Source organism: Pseudorca crassidens, chromosome 10 (genome assembly GCF_039906515.1).
Source record: "Pseudorca crassidens isolate mPseCra1 chromosome 10, mPseCra1.hap1, whole genome shotgun sequence".
NCBI lineage: Eukaryota > Metazoa > Chordata > Mammalia > Artiodactyla > Delphinidae > Pseudorca > Pseudorca crassidens.
In genome coordinates, this window is record NC_090305.1 from 15,294,145 (window position 1) to 15,318,022 (window position 23,878).

A 23,878-nucleotide genomic window follows, 5' to 3' on the forward strand; every position below is an offset into this window, starting at 1 on the left:
AGTAATTCCTAGAGATGTAATGTATAGCATGGTGACTATAATTAACAATATTATATATTTGAAAGTTGAAGAGAGAATAGATCTTAGAAGTTCTCATCACCAAAAAGAAGAAAAAAAATTGTAACTATGTGTGGTGATGGATGTTAACTAAACTTATTGTGGTAATCATTTTGCAATATATAAATCATTGCAAATCATCAAATCATTATATTGTATACTTAAAACCAATACAAGGTTATATGTCAATTATATCGCAATAAAAATAAATATGTATCTAAAGATATAATTTTTTTTAAATCTTTATCTCTGTCAGGATTCAGGTGCCCCTTCTTATACTGAAGAGACTCTTATCTCCTAGCAAGCCAGCCAACTCACCAGTATTACATGATGGTCAGTCTCTGTCAACTTCTACAGATGCTCTGTAGATGCTCAAATCCTGTGGGAAAGGGTAAAACGAATCTGAGAATTTTCTGAGATCCATATTAGTATGTATTAAGTGATGCGAATTCAGTATTGTCATTTTTTAATGGAATGAAAAGTCTGTAAGGGAACTAAGTAGTCTTCAGGTTATTTACTGTGGGAAAAAAAATAATTCTTCATCCCTCAATGAATCTTCATGGCACTGCACACAAAATCTGCTTACCAGAGGTCAGTGCTATGAATGTTAAATGACTTCTGTGTGAGAATCCTTAGATTTATCCTTGCTTTCTATACAAAGACTGCCCCTGTTCCACTGAGGCAGAGACGAGTCTTATACCTGGTGATAATATTAATCAGACACGAACAGATGAACAATGAGGGATATGGAACTGCCATTACTAATGGTGGAGAAATTAGAAGCAGAGAAAGAAAAATACAGGTAATAAAGTCACACAAACACACATAAGCACATACTTGGGAGAGGAGATAGGAAAAGAGTTACCATGTTCATTATATTGTGAACAGGGCAATTGGTAACTTATATAATAGCCAAAATGATGATTAATCTCAATTGATGTTATAAGGTTAAAAAATGGTTTTTGCCCATTTGCTCAATCAACTAATCAAATTAGTTTGTTCTAACAACTTATCTTGGGTCATTAATTATTAACCGTGTTAGGCTGTTGCGAGGGAAAAACTAAAAGATACTTATTTTCCTCAGGCTTTCAGTCTCCTACACTGCACATTTTTTACATGCTTACCCTGTGCCAGGCACTGTTCCCAACTCCCTTTGTCCCACTAGACCAAGAAATCCTTGAGTGTAGGAATGTGAAAAAACCATTATGACGCAGCATGGTCAGTACTAATCAGAAGGATGGCCTTCTGGAAAAGCTTCCCAGAAGAAATATTGATTGAGATGATCTTGAATAACGGGTAAATGTTATGTATTGGAGGCAACAAGGGCCTGAAGACAGAATGCCACTTTTAGAAAACAGTAAGAGAGTCCACATGATGGAAGAGCAGCATCTTTGAGGAAACAGAAGTTGAGGTAGCTGGAGTGGGGGGTAGGGGCCATGCACAAAGGGTCTCAGATGCTATGATCTGGAACTGGGACTTTATCCCATCAGTGATGGAGAAATACTAAGGGAAAAAAACGCATGCACAGAAAAATACAGCCAAGAGCATAAGGGAGCAAAACTATGAAGAGCTAATGATTAAGAGCTAAAAGTTCAGTGGGCCTGTCTTGAAGGTTGAATAAACAGAGAAATGAGAAGATCAGTCGGGGCAGACACAACAACCATTCCCAAATCCCCTTCTCTTGTCTTGCTTTCCTCCCGCTATAAAGACAAAAAATCAGGATACTGGCTTTCTAGCCTCCTTTAAGCTAAGGTTGGCCATGTGACCAGTGCCCATGAGATCCTGATCAGGCCACTGAGCTTAAGAGAAAGTCTGCAAGAGCTTCTCGCATACACAAACACAAAGGAATTGGACAAGCTACTTAAAGACTTTTCTTTCCTAATAAAGGGAAGGACTTGGGCTTCCCTGGTGGCGCAGTGGTTGAGAGTCCGCTTGCCGATGCAGGGGACACGGGTTCGTGCCCCGGTCCGGGAAGATCCCACATGCTGCAGAGCGGCTGGGCCCGTGAGCCATGGCCGCTGAGCCTGCACGTCTGGAGCCTGTGCTCCGCAACGGGAGAGGCCACAACAGGGAGAGGCCCGCATACTGCAAAAAAAAAAACTATTACCTAATTAGCTCTAGACCAGTTTACCGATCTTAAAAGGTCGGTAAGCACTATGTTAATAATAGTGAGTAACAAAGTCATACTGAACTAATACCACAGCAGCATTTGTAAATCCATTTTGTAACACCCTCCTTGTATTGTTACATGCTTTATTGTTTCCTTTTTCTGTGGTTGCTAATTGTTACATAGTTCTCTGCTGGGGGCTGGAATCCCTTAATACATCTCTTAGAGATTCTTAGTTTCACAGTTTCTGAAATGACAACAGAGCTAAAACAGAAGGAAATACAGTATCAAACCTCTGCTGGTGTGATTTCATATAGCTTCCTGAGAATGGTAACATTGTGTTTATCCATTTGCATATCAACTCCAACCTGTGCAGGAATATCAATTGCTCTCCATAGCTGCTCTCATCTTTGTTTTTCTGAATGTAAGGCATGCCAGTGGTGCATGCTGATGAGCTAGTATCCTCTCGCCCACACACACAGAGGAATTGTACTCATCATTGAACTTCAATCTGTTTGAGAAACAGATACCTTTTGATTTGAGGATTTGAGAGCAGGTGTAAGGTTTTCTATTAATAAAAGAAATGACAAATCAATACAAGATTTTATTTAGAACTAATGTATTTTTAATAAGTTTACTTTGACAAGTATATAATATGCTCTCATCACTGATTCTGATGAATACATTGATCGGCAAATGAGATGCTGGAATGTGGAATGCATTAGCTCAGGCGTCCTATTTCAAGGGCTTGAATTTTGATAATCAGAATCTAATCATTTAAATGCCTTTTAATTGTCAAGATTTGATCGACAAATACGATATATGCCTGAAAATACGCATTCTAAACAGAGCACGGCATAAAATCTAAAAAAAACTGGTAGCTTCTATCTGTAGGAAAAGAATCCAACAAGAGAGAAGCACTAAAAAAAGATGGCTTAAAAAATGGATCCAAGTTCTGGAACAATATAACTATAATGAGGAACAAAGGTTCAGTTTAGAGAGGACCATACCCACAGCTGCCGCCATGAAGGCCAGGACATTGTAACACTGTTCTATATTCTCAAGGCTGATAATGAGTGCTCTGGGTATCCACGTTGTGGCTACAAGAACTGCAGTTCTTTGTACATCCTGTGCAAGAAAGAATCCTTTGACTTCTGGCTGCAGCAATGATTAGCAGAATCTAGATCTGGCATCTGCTCAAAAAGACCCATCCTATTTTTAATGTGACACACTGGGATCCTGATTGCCTTATGGCCTGACATGCCCCATTACTTTCAGGATCGAGGACTCAGCATCAAAAGTGTACTCACATTTCTAAATGTTTTAAGAACTATCTGAAATAGGCTAGGACTTCTAACATAATGAGCATATTTGTACAAACAACCTAGAGTTGCACTGGACGGAAGTGCTAAAGGAATAGAGGATAAGCTTGAAAGAGAGGTGCTCCAGCCCCACTCCAGGTAAAAAACATATTCATATTGAGCGTTCCTCTTACATTCTGGATAAAAATCCTTTTTTGACAAAGTTTAAAAACTGGTTCTAAAGTTCATGCATAAATACAAAGGACCTAGAATAACCAAAACAATGTTGGAAAAACAACAAATTTAGAGGACTAACATGGCCTGATTTCAAGACTTATTGAAAAGCTACAGTAAGAAAGTGTACTATGGTGTCAATGTAGAAAATTAAACGGATGCAATAAAGAATCCACAGAGAGACTCACATATCTATAGCCATTTGGTTTTTTGTTTGTCAATACTGGTGTAAGAAAAAATTGAATATCCATATGCAAAAAGGTAAAACTTGACTCACGTCACATCTAAAAATTATTTCAAAAATGGATTATACATTCAAATATAAAACCTAAAATTATCCAACTTCTAGAAGAAAATCTTACTGACTTTAGGTTAGGCAAATATTTTTAAACTGGGACTCAAAAAGAAAAACTTGATAGAATAGACTTCATCAAAACTGAAAATATTTGCTAAATTTGCTGTTCAAAAGGTACTGCTAAGAAAATGAAAAGGCTGGCTACAGACTGTGAGAAAATATTTTCAGAACATATATCTGATAAAGGACTTATATTCAGACTCTATTAAAAATTCTTATAACTCCATAAGAAAAGCAAACAATCCAATAAAAAAGGCAAAAGGTACTAAAGAAGACACAAGGAAGACAAATAAGCACATGAAAATTTTCAACATCAATAGTCATTAGAAAAATGTTCATTAAAACCACTAGATACCCACTAGAATGGCTAAAAGAAAGAAAATTTTCTAAAAACAGAAGATGCCAAGTGTTGGTGAAGATGTCGAGCAACTAGATTCTTATGCATGGCTTGTGGGGATGCAGAATAGAACTGCCACTTTGGAAAATAAATTGGCAGGTTTTTTTATCAATTCAAATACACACATACAATATGGCCCAGCAATTCCACTCCTAAGTACTTATCCAAGAGAAATGAAAATGTGACCATACAAAGAGTTGTACTCAAGTTCAGAGCTGCTTTATTCATATTAATAATTGTCAAAAACAGGAAAGAACTCAAATACCCATCAACTGATGAAGGGATAAACTATTAGTGGTATATCCTTACAATGAAATATTGTTCAGCAATAGCATAGATGTTCTCAAGAGGCTTATGTTAAGTGAGAGAAGCCAGACACAAAAGACTACATATTCCCTTTAGATGAAATTCTAGAAAAGCCAGACAAAAGGATAAAAAACAATACATACATACTGCAATGATTTTTTAATATGCACAAGAAATCAAAAGATATACATAAAAAATGTTGACAGGGATTGTCCATGAATAGGTTGGTGATTCTTTTCTTAATTATTTTCAACAATTTCCAAATTTGTATGAGAATGTACTACTTTCATAATATGGCCTTTAAGTATACAGAAAGGAATGCAAATAACACATACAAATACCTTTCCAAGGAAGGGACTGCTAGCAAATTTATCATGATAGGTAATTTGTTCCACTCTATTACATCTACCTGTTTAGTTCATGTTTTTCTTATTATTGAAGAACTTTTCAAAAATATTTCCTCACCGTGAAAGTAATGGTCGGAATAGCTCAGCTTCCACAAAATGCAATTCATTTCATCAAGACAACAATGGCTGGGAATACTACCTGGGCAGGTAATTCCACAACTGAATATCAGTATTGCTCAGGTATGGAACCTTTCTCATTGTAATTGGCTTCTTCAAATGCTACATTCAGTTTGACACAAAGATAGTTCCCTGTGACAACCAGCTTATTAGCGTAGTTTTTTTTTTTTTTTTTTTCTTTTCTTGCGGTTCGCGGGCCTCTCACTGTTGTGGCCTCTCCCGTTGCGGAGCACAGGCTCCGGACGCGCAGGCTCAGCGGCCGTGGCTCACAGGCCCAGCCGCTCCGCGGCATGTGGGATCTTCCCGGACCGGGGCACGAACCCGTGTCCCCTGCATCGGCAGGCGGACTCTCAACCACTGCGCCACCAGGAAAGCCCTAGCATAGTTTTAATATGAGTTAAAGCTACAAAACTATACAAGTCATTTTCTTGAAAGTAATTGCAGAATAAGACATTATCTGTTATCAAAGCATAAGAAATGTGTTGAAAAACTAAGAGGGCTTCCCTGGTGGCGCAGTGGTTGAGAGTCCGCCTGCCGATGCAGGGGACACGGGTTCGTGCCCCGGTCCGCGAGGATCCCACATGCCTCGGAGCGGCTGGGCCCGTGAGCCACGGCCGCTGAGCCTGCGCGTCCGGAGCCTGTGCTCCGCAACGGGAGAGGCCACAGCAGTGAGAGGCCCGCGTTACTGCAAAAAAAAAAAAAAATACTTACAAAGAAAACTGATGCTGTGGGAAATTTTAAGAACATTTCATATTTACAACTCAAAATATGAGAAAAATGCCTGGTGCATGTTTTGGGGAATGTTCATGCAAGATAACAGACTTTGAATATGAACAAGTACCTAGAAAACATTTTTGAATTACGTAAAAGGATATCTGTCTTTTGAAAATGTACGGATTTGCGAAGTAACTACCAGTAAATACCTGAGGGGGTATAGTTATTGAGCCGAGCTACAAAGCTATGCATTTCTCCCAAAATACTCTACTTTTGCTGACAAAAATACAAAATGGAAAAGGTAAAAATTTTTTGCAATTAAAAACAGCCTGTGTGAAATCAAACTCAATCACCAAACATTATACATTATGTAACATTCATTTGAACCACTAACTAAAACACAAGCCAGTGCTTCATCGAAGAGATAATAGCAATAATATCGAACATTTGGTGAATTCCTAGTACATACCAATAACTATCCTAAGAATTAATGTTTTGTATTCATTTAAGTACTTAGACTCAGAAACAATACTTTATATCTGACTTTACTCAGAAACATTAAATTGTATGATTGGCTTTTCTTGACCACCTCTTCCTAAATCCATTATCGAAAATATTTAAATTAAGTGACAATGTGAACACTATTTTAATGTGCCTCTTGTGGAACAAATGATCTCTTTCAGACAAAGTTACCATTAATATCAGAGGAAATACACTTACCAAACATTCCTTGGTACTATTCTAATCCTACCTGATATTTTTCGACTGATCGTTGCTCTACATTATACAGTACATTTTGTCCCATTTTTACAATTCTCTTTTATTTGCATTACTTATTCTATTTATTGTCACATATTAGTGTCTATCTAGGATGTCTATTTGCTTCATTTGAAGGTGATGGTCCCTCCAAATCTAAAAGCTCCTGGAGAATAAGGGACAGTTCTAATTTATCTTTATTTTCCTGGGGCCCAGAACAGAACACTGTAAGTGGTTCAGTTGCTTTGAGCTGAAGACCGTTAAGCACTAATGCTCAGAAAGAATTTTCCTCACCTTAGGATTCAGTCTAATAACCTTGGGAGAGTCTCAGGTGTGAGGCAATATTAAAGTGCAAGGCTGTCTGCACAGGTAATTAATAGAAGGCAAGCAGGACCGGGCTTGTTCCCTGAGAAAGTTCAATCGCGGCGTCTTTAGTGGGGCAAAACCAGTTTCCAAGTACCGTATTAAATGACCTTCCTTCCTGCCCTGGCTCAAAGCAGGTGGAATTAAGAAGCATCAGACTTCTACGTGGCATGCCCAGGCCCTGCTCTGGCTCATTACTAAGTAGATAACTTCAGGCACCTCCATTTACCTTGCCTAGTCTCATTTTCCCCTTCTGTAATTTTGAAATAACCTCAAAGGTCTTAATGAAGCAATATAAGTAAATCACTTCCTAGCCTAGGAAGCACTCAATCAATGACAACTATTATTATTACCTCTCTGTAGTCCATTGGTAGAGGAAAGCAAAGCGGATGTTTCATTTAACCGCAGACTGGTCAGCAGATGGTTCTGTTAAGGAAGAAAACAGAGGACCTCTCAAAGGCAAGTACGGCTGGATTACTTTCACCTGGTGAACCTGTAGGACACGGTAAGCCTATCAAGGGCTTCCTGTTACTGAACGCAAGTTCATGTGCCCCATGACGCACAGTGAGGCCAAACAGCAGAGAAAGGTTTACCGCAGGGCCATGCAAAGGAGAAAAGCGGCTCCTGCCCAAAACACCCCAACTCTCTAAAGGATTTCAGCAAAGCATTTTTAAAGGCAAGGTGAGGGAGGGCGTGGTTAGTTGTTGCAAATTTCTTGGCGTCAGAATCCTTTGATCTTGCAGCTGTCCAAGTAGGTCAGGTCACGATGTTCCTGTAAACCTCCAACAAGACAAATGTTATTCTCTGTTGTGGTGCTTTTTATCTCTGTATGAACGGACTCTTAAAGGTCAGAGCCCTGAGAATAGGCTATCCCATATATTTCAGGCTATAGGCAACATTCTTTTACAAAAGGGGCAGAGCCAACATGCCCAAGCCTGAGCAACAAAGCACAAAGGTTAAAGGAAAAGGAATAGATCCAATATGGAGTCAGATTTGTTCTTACATTACTGTTCACAAAATAGTTTTTTTCCCTGCCCCCTGGAAGGAGAGTCACTTTTTCTGAGTTGGTGGGCGTCCTGCAGGCTCCTCTTCCAGCAGCTCCAGGTGGATGTGAGCCACACAGGCACCAGCCCAGGTTCAGCTCCAGCTGCCGTGACCTTGAGCCTTGAGCCTTCTCCCAAAAGCCCGATGGTTATAGGGTGGAGGATCCCCTCCAGGCTCCTGGTGAAGCCACATCTAGCTCAGGAGTTGGAGTTAAAGGTGGATATTTCAGGGAGAGGGGCTGATAAAGGCAAAGAGGTAAAAGTCCCAGCGTTTAAGTAGTTCTGTGCTGCGTGGGGAGTGGGATGGATGTGGCCCAAGATCTCTGGCTTCCAAGGTTGAAAATTGGTGCCTTCCAACTCTCTGAGCCTTGGTTTCTTCAGCCAGGCACATTTTCCATCACAACCTTTGCCTTGCCTACCTCAAAATACTATTTGATAATCAGAAAAACGAAAAGACGCACAAAACTGTATTTTGGAAATATAAGTGCTCATGATTTCCTCAAGTGCCTACTTGAGAAATAGTCAAGAGATGTTTCTCTCAGGCTACTTGAGGCTCTTAGACAAGTCACTGGACTCAGCTTGTCTGGAAAATGGGAAAGACAACTCCATCTCGCTAGATTTGTGGGAGATATGAAAATACAAATACTCTCACAGCCTTCTGCAAATTCCTAGATCAGCAAAAAATGCACCTTAATTAATTAAATGTTTCTCCCAAGAGAATACCTCAAGTTTATTATATCTGAGGCATACAGAAAGAGCCAGAAATGTTTCTGATGCAATATCGAAAAGCAGAATGGGCACTGCTGTCTCTCTCCCTGGTCCCTCCTGGCTGCATCTTTGGGTTTGTGTTTTCTCTACTCCCATACATTTTTTTCTTTAAATTTGGTTGGAGTGTGGAACCCAGTTTTGCCATTCCTTGCTCCCTCTTTTTTCTTTAGGCTGTTCTTTTCCTAACGGATTCTCCATACTCCATTAAACCCCATACTTTAGGATTAGAAAGACCAAACATTTCTCCAGGGGACCAAGCTTGTCTGGTCCTGATCCCTCCCAGGTCTGCTCTGGATGTGTTTGCTCAGAGGTGGCGGAGACCTCATTCAGTTCCTGGTTCCCTTAGGGATTAGGACTGAAGGTTCGCCAAGGGTGCATTCAGCTCACACATCCCTTCAATCTCCGTAAACATTAAAATGCAGCAGGTATTATGCCTGCAAACCTCTGTGCAAAAATGTTCTGCCCGTGCTGACCAAGGAAATCAAGTCCATTAGAGCCACCAGAGCTCATTCTCACTTCTAAGAAGAGAAGACTCATAAATACTAGGCAGCTGTAAACAACAAGAAAAATTTTTTTTAAATGTATTCTCTTTGGCTTTTGAATCTCTTTGGCTTCTGAATATGAGCAAAGTCATATGGTCTTTGACATCAGAAGAATGAAATTGAGCCACTGAGAAATGAGTAGATGAGGATTTGAATAGAACAAAATATTCCAAACCTTATCAGAAAATGCTGGACCATCCCACTCTATTTTTCCTCATATCCAACATCCCCCAAACCGTATATTCTTCCCAACAACACAAAAATGAGGGGAAAGTCATTTAAAAGATGCTTAGACATTTAGCATCACACAGAGTATGAATATTAAAGCTTTAATTTATATCTAATTAAATCCCAGTGTTTTATGGGGAGGCAGCATAGCATAGCTGTTAAGACCTTGGTCTTAGAGCCCCTCTGCTCCCCAGTATCTAGTGACCTTGAGTAAAGTATTTTAATCTTTCTGAGGTAGTGGTATATGATCAGGGACATACAATGGCAATAATTTGAGTACTTCTTTTGCTATATCATTCCATGGACTGCCTCGTACCAATTCAGAGAACTCATCCTTAAGCTCCCGTTCTTCTGGAACCACTTCTAGTGTCAAAATCTGTATCAGTCAGTGTTCCATTAGAGAAGAAGAACCAGTGGGAGATAGATGATAGATAAGCAGATAGGTAGATTATAGATGATAGATAGATAGATAAGTTATTACAGAAAATTGATTTACATTTGTGAGGGCTAAATCAGCAAGCCAGAAATCCACAGGCCAGGCCATCAGGACAGAAGCATCATGAATGGAATGAAACTCCGTGGGCACAAGCCAACACCGTCATCCAGGAGCAGAATATCTTCTCTCTGAAAGGGAAACCTCAGTCAGTCCTGACTTTAAGTTCTTTCAACTGATACAGTCGGGCCCAGGAGGGCCAGATTATCCACGTAATCTCCCTCACTCAAGGTCCAGCGATTACAATAACTAATTACATACACAAAATACCTTCACAGCATTGGTGTCTGACTGAATCACTAGTCCAGTGTAGGAAGGACTAGTCTAGTGGACTCTAGTCAAGTTGACACATGAAAACATTATCACAAATGTTTAAAAACTCCAATACCTTGGGCTTCCCTGGTGGCGCAACGGTGGAGAGTCCACCTACCAATGCAGGGGACACGGGTTCGTGCCCCAGTCTGGGAAGATCCCACATGCCGCAGAGCGGCTGGGCCTGTGAGCCATGGCCGCTGAGCCTGCGCGTCCAGAGCCTGTGCTCCACAACGGGAGAGGCCACGGCAGTGAGAGGCCCGCATACCCCCCCTCCAAAAAAAATCCAATACCTAGGTATAAACCTAAAAAAACACAAAATTTACAAGACCTCTGCATTGAAAACTACAGAATTACTAGGAGAACTATGTTAAAAGATGTAAATGAATGAATGGAAAGTTATACCATGTTCGTAAATTGAAAGTCTCAATATTGTAATGCTAACAATACTCCCCAAATTTAGTGATAGGTGAACACAATCCTACTTAAATCCTTAGCAGACCCATATATATATATATATATATATATATATATATATATATATATATACATTGACAAATGAATTTTGGCAAAGAGGCAAAAATCACGAAAACAATCCTGAACCACAACAAAAAGCTGGATAATTTACATTCTAGATATCAAGACTTATTATAAAGATATATTAAGACAGTATAGATTGCCATAAATATCAAGAGAACAGAATAGAATTCAGAAACTGAAACATACATATGAGGTCACTTGATTTAGGACAAAGGGGCCACTCACTGCAATGCACTGGGGAAATGATAGAATTTTCTACAAATGGTTCTGGGTCAATTCGATAGCCATGGAAAAAAGTAAATCTTTATTCTTACCTCATATTATACACACAAAAACCTGTCCCAGAGGGACTGTAGATCGTGTAAACGTGAAAGGTAAAACAATAAACCTTTTAGAAGAAAACACATGAGAATATCTTCATGACCTTGGAGTAGGACACGATAAGCACTAACTGTAAAAGTATGTATATTTTTACATTTGTATAGAGATATATATATATTAAATTTAAGAATTTCTATTCATCAAAGGGCACCATTAAGAACAGAAGAGAATGTAGAAATAGACCCACACCTATACAGTCAATTGATTTTGGCAAATATGCCAAGAGAATTCAATGGGAAAAGGAAAATATTTTCAACAAATGGTACTGAAATTACTGACTCACCCTATGCAAAGAAAAAAAAAATCAATTCCTACCTCACGCTTTATTTAAAAAAAAAAAAAAAGAAAAAACCCTCAGGATGTATCATACACCAGATGATAATGGCCTAGTTTCTGATCTGAATGCTGATTATAGGGTTGTGTATGCTTTGTGAAAATATTTCAAGCCATACACTACAGTTCTGCGTGTATACTACACTTCTATAAAAAAATATTGTGTGTGTGTGTGTGGATAAATAGATGGATTGTATATACTTTACTTAAAGCCCTAACCTGTGTGCTATTATTATAAACTATCTCTAATCCACACCCTGGTTCCACAAGGAAGAAATCTCCCCTACCTTTAACTTTAGTAGTATTTATTTGTGTCGTAGACATTTGGGCTGCTATAACAAAAATGCCACAGACTGCGTGGTTTATAAACAACAGAAATTGATTTCTCACTGTTCTGGAAGCTGGAAGTCCAAGATCAGGGTGCTCGCATGGTCGGGTTCAGGGATCCAATCTTATCCATCTTTGTATGTCCCATACCAATTGCACATCTTTACTTTGGGTGTACACACAGTACTCACAAATTATATATAAACCCAGATTTTTGGTAGATAAATAAATAAACCTAACTGAATACTTTGAAATCAAAAAAGCATCATTTTAAGCCTATCCTTGCTTTGAACTCACACACTGCCAGAAAAAGTGAGAAATTTCTTCTCCTTCTTTCCTCGTTCCCACCCTTTCTACTAACAACAATAACAACAACAATAATATTGCTTAGTAAATTATAGACAATTTCTATGTTTAATCATCTTCATATCAACATACTTTCTCTACTTGTCACACACTAGATTACACATGATCATATTCCATCACAAAAGTGACATCTCTTTTGTGGAAAATTTGTTTCTTTTGACTCTTCTGTGCCCTGGTATGTTTGAACATAAATACTCATGATGATCCAGGGTTAATAGGCCCCAGGTAAGTGTCATGCCCATTATTAACCCTGCCCTTTTGCTTATGAATCTCTCTAAATATTTCAGGATTGCAAATACACTTTCTTTCACATGAACTCCAGTTGATTGATAGGGATATATTGGGGTCCTGTACTGAGAAAGATTCTAAAGTTACCTTCAGTAGCAGCAATAAAATTAGTAAAGGAGATTGGACAAGTGGTACACATACTACATATTTGCCACCCCTTTTCCACGGCCTTTAATTATTTAATCCCTAAGTGAAAATTGAAATAGTCACTCTTTTATTCATTAGTTCTTCCACTCATTCAAGATATACTTTTGAGCACTGACTACACTAGGCTCCTAAGAGCCAGTATGATTAGAGAATTAGCTAAGTGCTCTAGAACATTACCTCATAGGGCCTTATAAACAAGATATTCTTTTTATGGTTTGTACCATCATTTTAACAGTGTCGATTAATGATATTTCATAACACTTCTCTTTGTTTAAAAAAATGTATTGTGTTTTAAACATTATGATATCTCATTCACCTTATATAACATTCCTGTTAATTGCAAAGACATATTCCTATACCCATTTGACAAATAAGAAACTGAGTCATAATAGAGCATAATGTACCAAACCAGAGAGCTGAATCTGGGTTTCTCTAACCATAGAATGTTAGATAAGAAAAATGTGCTGATGATCATTCTAGTATTTCTACAATAATGTTTTGTTTTTGTGACTTCCCAAGAGAAGTCCCTTTCATGATCTTTTTCTGCTCATTCACTGCATGCTTAGACTTTGCTAAGTATGAAAAGGCCAGCATTCAAACACAGGCAGGGAGTAAATTCAAATAAAATTGAGAAGCTGGCCCCAGAATTGTAATTTTAATTTTCTTCTAGAAATGCAGAGCTTAAATAGTTGTATTTTCTCCTTTCCTTCCCTTCAAGTTGAGTTTGCTTTTTGATATGTGTTCAACAAGCATACACACATGCTGATTACCCTTCGTACCTGCTAAGTTGGAGAAAAGGAGTATGTGAGTGAGTGTGTGTGTGTGTGTGTGTGTCCAATAGGAAGTAAAGAGAGAAAGAAAACTTATACAGAAATCACACAAGAACATAGCTTGGTGTTGCTGTTCTCATTTGTTTCTCTTTTTTTCTCTTTTCTTTGTGGCATGGCAGCCACAGGACACTAGGAATGGCTAGAGAGAAAAGTTTTTGGTTCCCTGTGACCCTCAGTCAGAAGGCATGTCATGTAGATGGACAAAACCCTAAGATTTGGGTCATTTATTTTGAAAATCTGGTACATTTTACCAGCTGAGCATTGGTTACTGCTCCCTGAAACCAAATACATTTTCATTTTCTAGCTCTATTTTCCATGCAACTTCCCATGAAAAGAAATATCAGGCTCTCAGGAGTGATTATTTGGATAGGTAAAGGCTAGTCCCACATCCTTAAGACCAAATGACATCTCTACTCTAACCTAAATTAGACCAGTTTTGACTTGTGAATTGCAGGGTTCTGAATATTATTTTAGGTCCTCTCTTTAGATTCACTCCTTTCAATTAAATATCTTTCCTCCACGTTGAGAATTTTAAAATATTGCCCAAGTATTTCCTAGTAAAGCATTATCCCCTAAGTATTTCTTAAAGAATTGGCTAACTCTTAAAATTGTCACTCTACCAAACATTTGTGAATTTAATTAATTCATTTTCTTGACTTCATAGGTGTGATATCACACATACAAATTATACAGATCTACTTCCTGGCAGGGAGCACCTTGAGTTTAGCACAACAATCTCTTACACCACACACACATCATTCATTAGCATGTGCATGAGACCCCACTCATTAATTGGAAAATTAAACCCCCTTGTGTATAAATAAATCACACCCCTAGCTATAGAAAGGCACTTATTTTTATCTTTACATTTGCATTTCAGTACTGTCTAATAAATGCAATTGGACAGTTCTATAATATCTTTCATTGTAGCAAAGATTTGGCTTTGCTGGGAACAAGTTCCATATGCTGAACTCTGTCCATTTCAAGCCGAACAGAGTAGTGTTAGAACCATCATTATCCTTTACTCGGTCACTAATATTCCACGTCAAAAGACGCATGATCAAAGTGGAGGAATGTTGTGCAGGCACATAGGTCCTACTAGGAGGGAAAACTTTTGGCTGAGTCTCAGGCAAAACGGCCTCTTGAACTCCAAATGTCACCCTTACCTGCTTCTGTCTGTCTGAAATAGTGCATAAGCTATCATCAGTCTCTGTGTTCTGACTTCCTCAGCTGTAAAATGGGATAATAATAAGACTGAGCTCATTAGGCTGTTGGGGGGAGTAAATGAAATAACAGACATGAAGTATTTGTCACAAGACCTGCCAGAGCAGAACAGAAGCTAGAAAAAAAAAGCTGAGATGATCCACCAATTAATTGGAGCCACTTAAATCTTGATAATGAGGCCCTACTGTGTGTCAATCACTTTAAGGGGTGCTTTTCTTACATCATCCCAAGCAATCCCCACAATTCTGTTAGACAGTTACTATTCCCATTGTACACATAAAACAATGTTGCAGTTTATAGGAACCTGGTTCAGAGAGTTTCAGCAGTTCTCTCCAGGTTGCACAGATTCTGATGCAAGGATTCTGGGATTAAGGTCTATGCACTTTCTCTGATAAAAAAAAAAAAAAAAGCTGAAGAACAAATGCAGGAGAACTTTTTGTGCTAGAAAAATACCAAAGCCCCATAAATGTTTTTTCCTCAGAGAATTTTTATAGATAATATTTAGTTTAATAAAACAGGAAAATTTTTTTTTTTTTTTTTTGCGGTACGTGGGCCTCTCACTGCTGTGGCCTCTCCCGTTGCGGAGCACAGGCTCCAGACGCGCAGGCTCAGCGGCCATGGCTCACGGGCCCAGCCCCTCTGCGGCATGTGGGATTCTCCCGGACCGGGGCACTAACCCATGTCCCCTGCATCGGTAGGCGGACTCTCAACCACTGCGCCACCAGGGAAGCCCAGGAAAATGTTTTTAACAATATCATCAAGTATGGAGAGATTCAATGATAGAAACTAGAATATTAGGCATCTTTAGCATTGAATAAATGAGTTTCAGAGTAACTCTGTTACCTTGCCAGCCATCTCAGCTCAAACTTGTCCTGCTTCACACGTGGGGGATAAAGATAACCAGTCAAATTTTCTATTTGTCAAAATTTCCTGGTAAAACTGCCAGAATGCCTAACTTAGTTTAAAAAAAGAGAAAGAAAGAAAAGGGTTGGTTTGGGATACAACCTACAAAAGAACGAGGATGCTTTTATCCGCATTTATACAGAGATTTTTTAAATGTTTACTTGTAATATGATTAGTGTTTGAAAAGATTTATCTAGTATAAAAATAGTTTTAAAGTTGTAAAAAATGTTTTAAATAAATAAGAGGCTCTGAGAACCATCTAGCATTTACAACATTGTTAAGTACTGATTGAAGTGTCATTTTAGTAAAGCTCCTAACATTTCTTGCATAAACTAGTGCCCTTATATGTCGACATAAACACTTTCTCCATTGCAAACAGTATGTATTCTTGGCTCTTAACAAAGATGGATACCTCGAACAAGGGATTAGTATTAGCATTTCTTCACCAAATGGTGAAAATTCATTATGACCTTTTCCTCTAATATATCCTTGTATAATCTATATTATATTTAGACCCAAGAAACTAGTATAAGAATTTCCATGGGGAGAAAGGTGGCATTTTATTGTAAGTCAGAGAGATTTTTCCATACGGGCACTGCTACCCTTCCTGTATGTATAAATTAATAGAAGATTTTTTTAAAACTTAGTTTAAAATATATATATATATATATAAAACATATATAAATATATAAAACACAGAGAGGACATTAATACTATTTTGTATTTTTTCTCAAACTCAGTGCAGTCCTGTTCTTTGATTTGTATGTTTTTGTATCTATCACCACTCCGAGTACCTAAGATGCTAAAATGCTGGATTCTGAGACATAACCATTAGGATAGTTGTTACATATTTAATTTCATGCTCCACTCAGCATAAAGCAGTGGTGGGACTACAGACCAAAGCAAATTAAGTGGCTTCTTAGATAATTTCCTGCTTAATTGAAAGCAGGTAGCTTTTTAAAAGTAATAATTGGCATTGTTTCAAATGATTGTAAAGTTCTTTCTTTTTTTTTTTTCATACATGGTTATAGGGTAACATTCTACTTAGTCCAAGCACAATGGGTTGGGAGTCTCCCACTAAGTCTAAGGGACAAAAATGTGACCTAGTTCTGGTGACAAATGAATGGAACACTCCATGGAGGCGTGTGGATAAGGAGCAAGGTGGAGGAGAAAAAGAAAATACACACATATACACATATATGTACACATAGATATATCTTTTTTTCATTAACATGTACAATAAATTAGATTTCCTTTCTATCACCCTGCTTTACTCTTAGCATTGGTTTAATGTTAGCAAGTGGTCAGTTATGAGACTGGTAGCCCCAGTTCATATCTAACAGACAGGGCTTCCTCATTACAGTATAAAACTAACCTTCAGCTGTGCTATACTCTATATGACTATAGGAGATGCAGTCCTAGAGTGAGTGAGTGTGAGCATACTAATAAGGAAGACATAAAGGAATTAGTTTTGATATAAATGCCTCTATAATAAGTAGACTATGGAGTTCCGTTTTGCCAGGAGTCAGTATTCAGAACTTTTCAAATAAATTAGATCTGCTAAAAACCTTTTAAGTTACAAAAAAGAGGGAATGCTTTCTTGTTGCCTAGATGTAAGAGAAAAACAGAGAGTCAGAGAGAAAGAGAGACAGAATGAGGCAGAGAGAGGAACAGGTGTTCTTCAGAACCAAACATTTTAAAACACTACAAGGGAAATACACACACTGAATTTTTACATTCAATTGCCAAGACGACTCATGCAACTGCTAATGGTGTACATCAGCACCCTAGAGCCATGGGATAAGTGCTAGAGGTGCATTTTTGGTATTTACTAAAACTCTAACTTGTCCGAGTCTCTCTCTCTCTCTCTCTCTTTTTTAAAATTGAAGTTACAGTGGATTTACAATGTTGTGTTAGTTTCAGGTGTGCATCATAGTGATAGTGATTCATTTTTGTTTTGTTTTTTGACAGATTATATTCCATTATAGGTTATTACAAGATATTGGGTATAATTCCCGGTGTTATACAGTAAATCCTTGCTGTATAAGGATAATAATAAGAGGATATGAAGTTCTAGAAAGAATATGAAACTGAAAATTCAAATACTGGCAATAACTGCTCTAGACACTAAGGATGGTGCTAAGAGAACTCCATCAGGTACCTCATAAGTTATAAAGATAGTCTTAGGGAATATTAGTTTTGAAACTGGTTAGGTTCTCAGTTTCTTCTCATATTTTGGCATATTTGACATATTTTGGCATTCTTCCAACATTACTCTCCTCAGTACTCAATACAATTTTTCAGAGATTCCTAAAGGAAAAATCAATAGTTGGTTGTTGCTTGAAAAGATGATGCCTGAGTTTCTGGCTTGAGTATCTGAATTAATGGAGATGCTGTTTAATGAGACAGAGAACACAGATGAGAGGGAGAATTTAGGCCTGTTGAAATTGAACAGCCAGCGACACATCTAATTGGAGATATCCAGTGATAATTAGAGACCCAATCCATGAATCTGGATTTAAGAGAGAGATCTAAAGACATACATTTGGAATCTTTTAGTTTTTTCATACCGCTTTGAATTGGACAACATTATCCAGGGTCAGTACATAAAGGAAGAAGAGTGCAGAACCTCACATCACACGAACATTTAAGGACTAGGTAGAAAGAAAGAAAGAAAGAGAGAAAGAAACAAAGAGAGAGAAAGAGAGAGAGAGAGAGAGGAAGGAAGGAAGGAAGGAAGGAAGGAAGGAAGGAAGGAAGGAAGAAAGAAAGAAAAGAAAGAAAGAAAGAAAGAGAAAGAAAGAAAGAAAGGAAGAGAGAGAGAGAGGAAAAGAAAGAAAGGAAGAAGGGAGGGAGGGGGAGGTGGGAGGAAGAAAAGAAAGAAAGGAAGAAACTCTCAAAAGAAAATGAGAAAGTAAAGAGAAGTAGGAAGAATTTTACTTAATGAAATTTCCAGGCCCTTAACCTCTAACTTTCTTCCAGCCTTTCACTTACTGTTTGTGCTCTACTGCCTTCCCTATTCAATCCCATTACAATCACTTTTACCTCTCCTTTGCACTGTCAATAGTCTTTCTTATCGACTTAAACCACTACCCTACCATACTTTCTGCTTTGGATCAATTTTTAAAAATCCACATTTTTATAATATATTTACAACGATATCTTCCCTATAACTACCTTTCTGGCTGTTACTGAGCCTAAGAATAAGAGACTTCCAAGGTACGCCCTCTGGCTCAAACACCCAGCCCAAGTATTTAGCTTGCATAATCACTGTATAAGTGCTATATTGAGTATGACAATGGGAAGAAATACTAATATTTAAACATATATCATTTGTTAGTCTTGCTCTCTGATACATCTTTTACGTATATTTACTCTTAAAAACCATGAATTAATTTTACTGGCTTTTAAAAAGCTAAGAACCTTACCCCAAATCTCATTAAAATACAGATATCCTGCTTCCAGAAGTCTTGTCCATGCCACCAGTGTCAGCTGCCTTCCAAAGAATAAGAAGGTATTATTCCCTCCGTCAAAGTATTTTCTCTGTTGGGAAAGATGCAAATCCACTTATACTAAAATAATTTGAAAATGGTACAAACCTAACAGAAATAGATACTGAGACCCCTTCATAATCTACAATGTACCACAAAGAGGTATAGCTCAATGGTTCTCAACTCTGGCTGTACTTTTTTAGAATCACCAATGGTGGTTTTAGAAAACATTGGGTCTTTCCAGAAAGATGCACCAGAAGTACTTTTCCCTAGTCTTTCTCCTAAGTACAACTAAAAACACATTGTGAAAAATAAGCATAAAATGACTGAAGACAAGGTGAAAAGAAGTAGGCAAACCAGTACGGAAACTACAAAATGCTAAGGAAAGGAATCAAACAAAGTCTAAATAAGTGGAGAGACATACTGTGTTCCTAGATTGGGAGACCCCATATAGTAAAGTTGTCAATTCTTCCCAAATTGATATACAGTTTAACACAATTCCTATCAAATATCCCAGCAAGGTTTATTCCAAAATGTGTATGGAAAGGGAATGGAACTAGAATAGCTTTTAAAAAACATACAAAGCGAATGATATCAGAGGAATCAGGCTACCCAATTTCAAGGCTTATTACATAGCCACAGTTGTCAAGACAGTGTGGTGTATATGGAAAGATGGATATATAGATCAATAGAACAAAACAGGGAAGCCAGAAATAGACCCCCACGAATACTACCAACTGATTTTTCCAAAGGTACAAAAGCAAGTTAATGGAGAAAAGATAGTCTTTTTCAACAAATTGGACATTCACAGGCAAAATATGCACCTTGATTTAAATGTCACACCTTATATAATAATTAACTTAAAATGGATTATAGACTTGAATGTAAACTGTGAAACTGTAAAACTTTTAAAGGAAAACATAGGAACAAGTCTTCAAGATCTAGGACTTGGTGGAAATTTCTTAGACACGACACCAAAAGCATGACACATTTTTAAAAATCAAAATATTGGACTTCCTCAAAATTAAAAACTTTGCTCTCCAAAAGAGTCTTTTAAGAGTATAAAATGACTGGGACAAACTACTTGCAAACTGCATGTCTGATAAAAGACTCATATCTAGAATTTATGAACAACTCTCAAAACTCAGCAGAAACAAAACAATCTAATGAGAAAATGGGCAAAAAACATGAAGAGAAACTTCACTGAAAAGAATATGTGGATGGCAAATAAAGACATAAAAAGATGTTCAACATCACTAGTATTAGGAAAATGCAAATTAATAACATCATGGTGAGAAATCACTGGACACATATCAGAACAGTTAAAATAAAAAATGCTGGCAAGGATGGGAGAAACTGGCTGTCTCATGCATTACCGTTGGGACAGTAAAATAGTACCGCATTTCTGGAAAATAGTTTGGTAGTTTCTTAAAAAACTAAACATATACTTACCATATGAGCCAGCAATCACACTCCTGGGCATTTATCCCAGAGAAATGAAAACTCATATCCACAGAAAAACCTATACATGAATGTTCATAGCAGCTTTATTTAGAACAGCCCCCAAGAAAGGAAACAACCACAATGTCCTACAATAGGTGAATAATTAAACTGTGATACATTCATATGATGAAAAACATCTCAGTAACAGAAAGGAATAAACTATTGTTACATGCAACAACTTGTAGGGATCTCAAGGGCATTACGCTGAATGAAAAAAGCCAATCTCAGAAGGTCACAAGCTTGTATGAATCAATTTATATAACATTCTCAAAAGGACAAAATAATAGAGATGGAGAATAGACAAACGGTTGCCAAGGGTTAGGGATGGTGTGTGTGTATGGCAGGAGACTAAAAAGGGACTACACCAGGAAGATCTTTGTTGTGTTGGAATAGTTCCATGTCTTGACTGTGCTAGTGGTTATAAGAATCTGCAAGCGATGAGAAGACACAGAATTATAGGAACACTTTATACCAATGTCAATTTCCTGATTTTATAACTGTTCTATAGTTATGTGAAATGTAAACAATGGTGGAAACAAAGTAAAGGATATATGGAACCTCTTTGTACTATCTTTGCAAATTCCTGTTAATCTATAATTCGAAATAAAGTTAAAAAAAAAAAATAGATGTCCAGGCCATACTGCAGGACAAGTAAACAAAAATCTCTAGGTAAGGAACCTAGCCAGCTGTATTTTTTAAAAGTTCATGGGGTAATTCTAAAGTATGGCTAAGGTTTGGAACCACTGGCAGCTCATGCTATTACTGAAACTACAGGGACTGAAACACCTGTGATTAAGTCTAGTTGAAGATAGGAAGGAAGAAAATAAATATGCAAATCTATTTTAGGTCTCTTGAGGGTCTCCCCCCACAATGTTGAAACCTGGCATTTAAGAGAATCCAAATAATGTGGATGGGATAATCAGTCATCTATTATGTTATAGACCATTTTATACAAAAATGCCAACCCCAATAGACTGTTCTTTTGATTCTAAAGCATTTGGTATCGATGTTACAATTTTCAAACGCTAAGGAGCAATTACAATCACATTTAAATATGCAGCAATTTTAGAAAATTAATGTTTCACTAACTCCTCATTTTTGATGGGTAACAAAATGAGTTCGAGGGTTTAAAAAAAATAATTTAACAAACTGCTGACTGCTACCAGCAGTTTCCTGGGAAACGTGAAAAGTAAATATTCCAATCTTGAACGTGAATTCTAATATATTAGTTATTTTTACTAACGATCATTAACTACCACGTAGTAGTCTCAGAACTGTGCCTAGTGTGGTTAGTAATCATTCCTTAGCACCATCATGAAAAGATACTCACCGTGTATCTATTCAATTGGGTCAGGAGATTGAAAGTTTAGGAAAGAGTCCTTCTCTGCCTTCGAAGGGTTTAAAATCCGTTTGAAGACAGAACCAAATATATAAACAATAAATAAAGCAAAGATGGATATGCTGAAATCTGGACTCATAAAGGGGCCAAAGTGCTTGTTTTTACTGGAGGTATTTTTGCAAGAGCTAGAAAGGGAATTTGTATCCTCTGGGCTCAAGAATCCCGCAGATGAGCAGCTTCGGCAATGCAAATTTATGCTATCCGTGGGAGGGTTTCGCTTAGTTCTCAGCTGTGGACTTACTTCCAAAAATGCAGCTGTTCTGAAGCAAGAGGTTTGTCCAAAAAAAGTGAAATACAGCATAAGGTATTACCTTCCATCCAACCCTGGTCAATAGCTAACTACTTCCCTCCCTTCCGCCCTCCCACACCCACCTCCGCCACCTTCAGGGCTTAAAGATTTTTGTAGGGGGGGGGGAGGGTGGAAGTGGGTTGCATACTGAACTATTTGCCTTACTTCGAAAACCACCGGCCTCTTCCATCTCTCCTCCTCTCTCTCTCTCTCTCTCCCTCCCTCTCTCCTTTTCTCCTAACCTCGCTCCCTCCAAATACGACCCTCACGCACCCTCCATTCTAATTTACAGCACTACAACTTCCCAGATCTGTTTTCTCTTCTGGAAGGATTTATCCTTTTGGAAGCGTTCAGTTCCTAACTGTCGTGAAGTCTGATTTAAAAGCAAAATAAGAAGCACTACGTTTTAAGAGGGGATAGTGCAAATTCTTATTAAAAAGTTGTTTTGTGATTGTGGGAGATAATCAACACCTACCCCGGCATTCTCTAAGACAGCTGAGGTTTACCATTTTCGCTATTCCGGCAATAAATATTTCCTCCTTTTGCTCTACGCCTTTTGGCAGGAGTCTTGACTCTGCAGGTGTTAGCGCTGCAAGGGCTGAACCCAACCGCCAACAGGGCTGCCGAGCCTAGCATGGGATGCTGCCCAGCAAAACACAGAGCCCAGGGAGACCGCGACGGAGAAGGGAGGCTGCGAGCACGCTTCAGAAGAGATTGGGACTAGAGCCCTAGAAAACTAGAGAGAGTGCATTTCCCGGCAGGGGGAACCCGCAGGAGCCTGGAAAAAGAGAAAGAGACAGAGAGAGAGAGAGAGAAAGAATGAAAGAAACCCACCCCCGCGCTCTTGGGCTCAGCGCGAGCGAGAGAGCGCGCGGGCTGCCGGGGCTGCTCCAGCTGGAAGTCATTGCGCCGGGTGGCGTCGGCGTTGTCACGGCGACCGCCCTGCCGGCGCCAGCGGAGGGGGGGAGGCGGGCTCGGTGAATGGGTGACGTCACGCGGCCGGCGCCAGGCAGTCTGGGCGGCCGAGCCAATGAATCAGCTGTCGGGGGAGAGAGCGCGGCGCGCGGGAGGAGGGTGCTGGAATGCGCCGGGAGCCGCGCGGCCCGGGCGCAGGGAGGCGCTCCGCTCCGTCCCGCCCCGCCGGTCCCGGGGCGATTGGCGCGTTCCTGGCGAAGCTGGGCTGGCGCTCCCTTTTCCTCGCGCCGGGGCTGCCGCTGGGACCCCTAACTTTGTGCCAGTTCCCCCACCAGCGCGCGCTCTCCAGGGAGGCCCGGGAGCTGGGCCTGGTACGGTTAGAGAGGACTTGTTTTCCAGCTATTGTGACTATGCCATTTACTCATTAAAAAAGGGAAAACAA

The 23,878-nt window shown here is 38.8% G+C and overlaps 1 long non-coding RNA gene across 2 annotated transcripts; it reads right to left on the reverse strand.

The window, feature by feature from the left end:
- Positions 1-371: 371 nt before the first annotated feature.
- Positions 372-23,395, reverse strand: LOC137232973 (uncharacterized). 2 transcript variants are annotated; one of them, XR_010947257.1, is made up of 5 exons: positions 22,997-23,395; positions 19,268-19,382; positions 10,192-10,319; positions 7,468-7,540; positions 372-436 (listed from the first exon to the last, which is right to left on the reverse strand). It is a non-coding gene; the product is annotated as an uncharacterized lncRNA (long non-coding RNA). The 2 variants fall into 2 exon arrangements; XR_010947258.1 differs by lacking the exon at positions 22,997-23,395 and adding an exon at positions 22,164-22,474.
- Between the last annotated feature and the right edge of the window lie 483 nt (positions 23,396-23,878).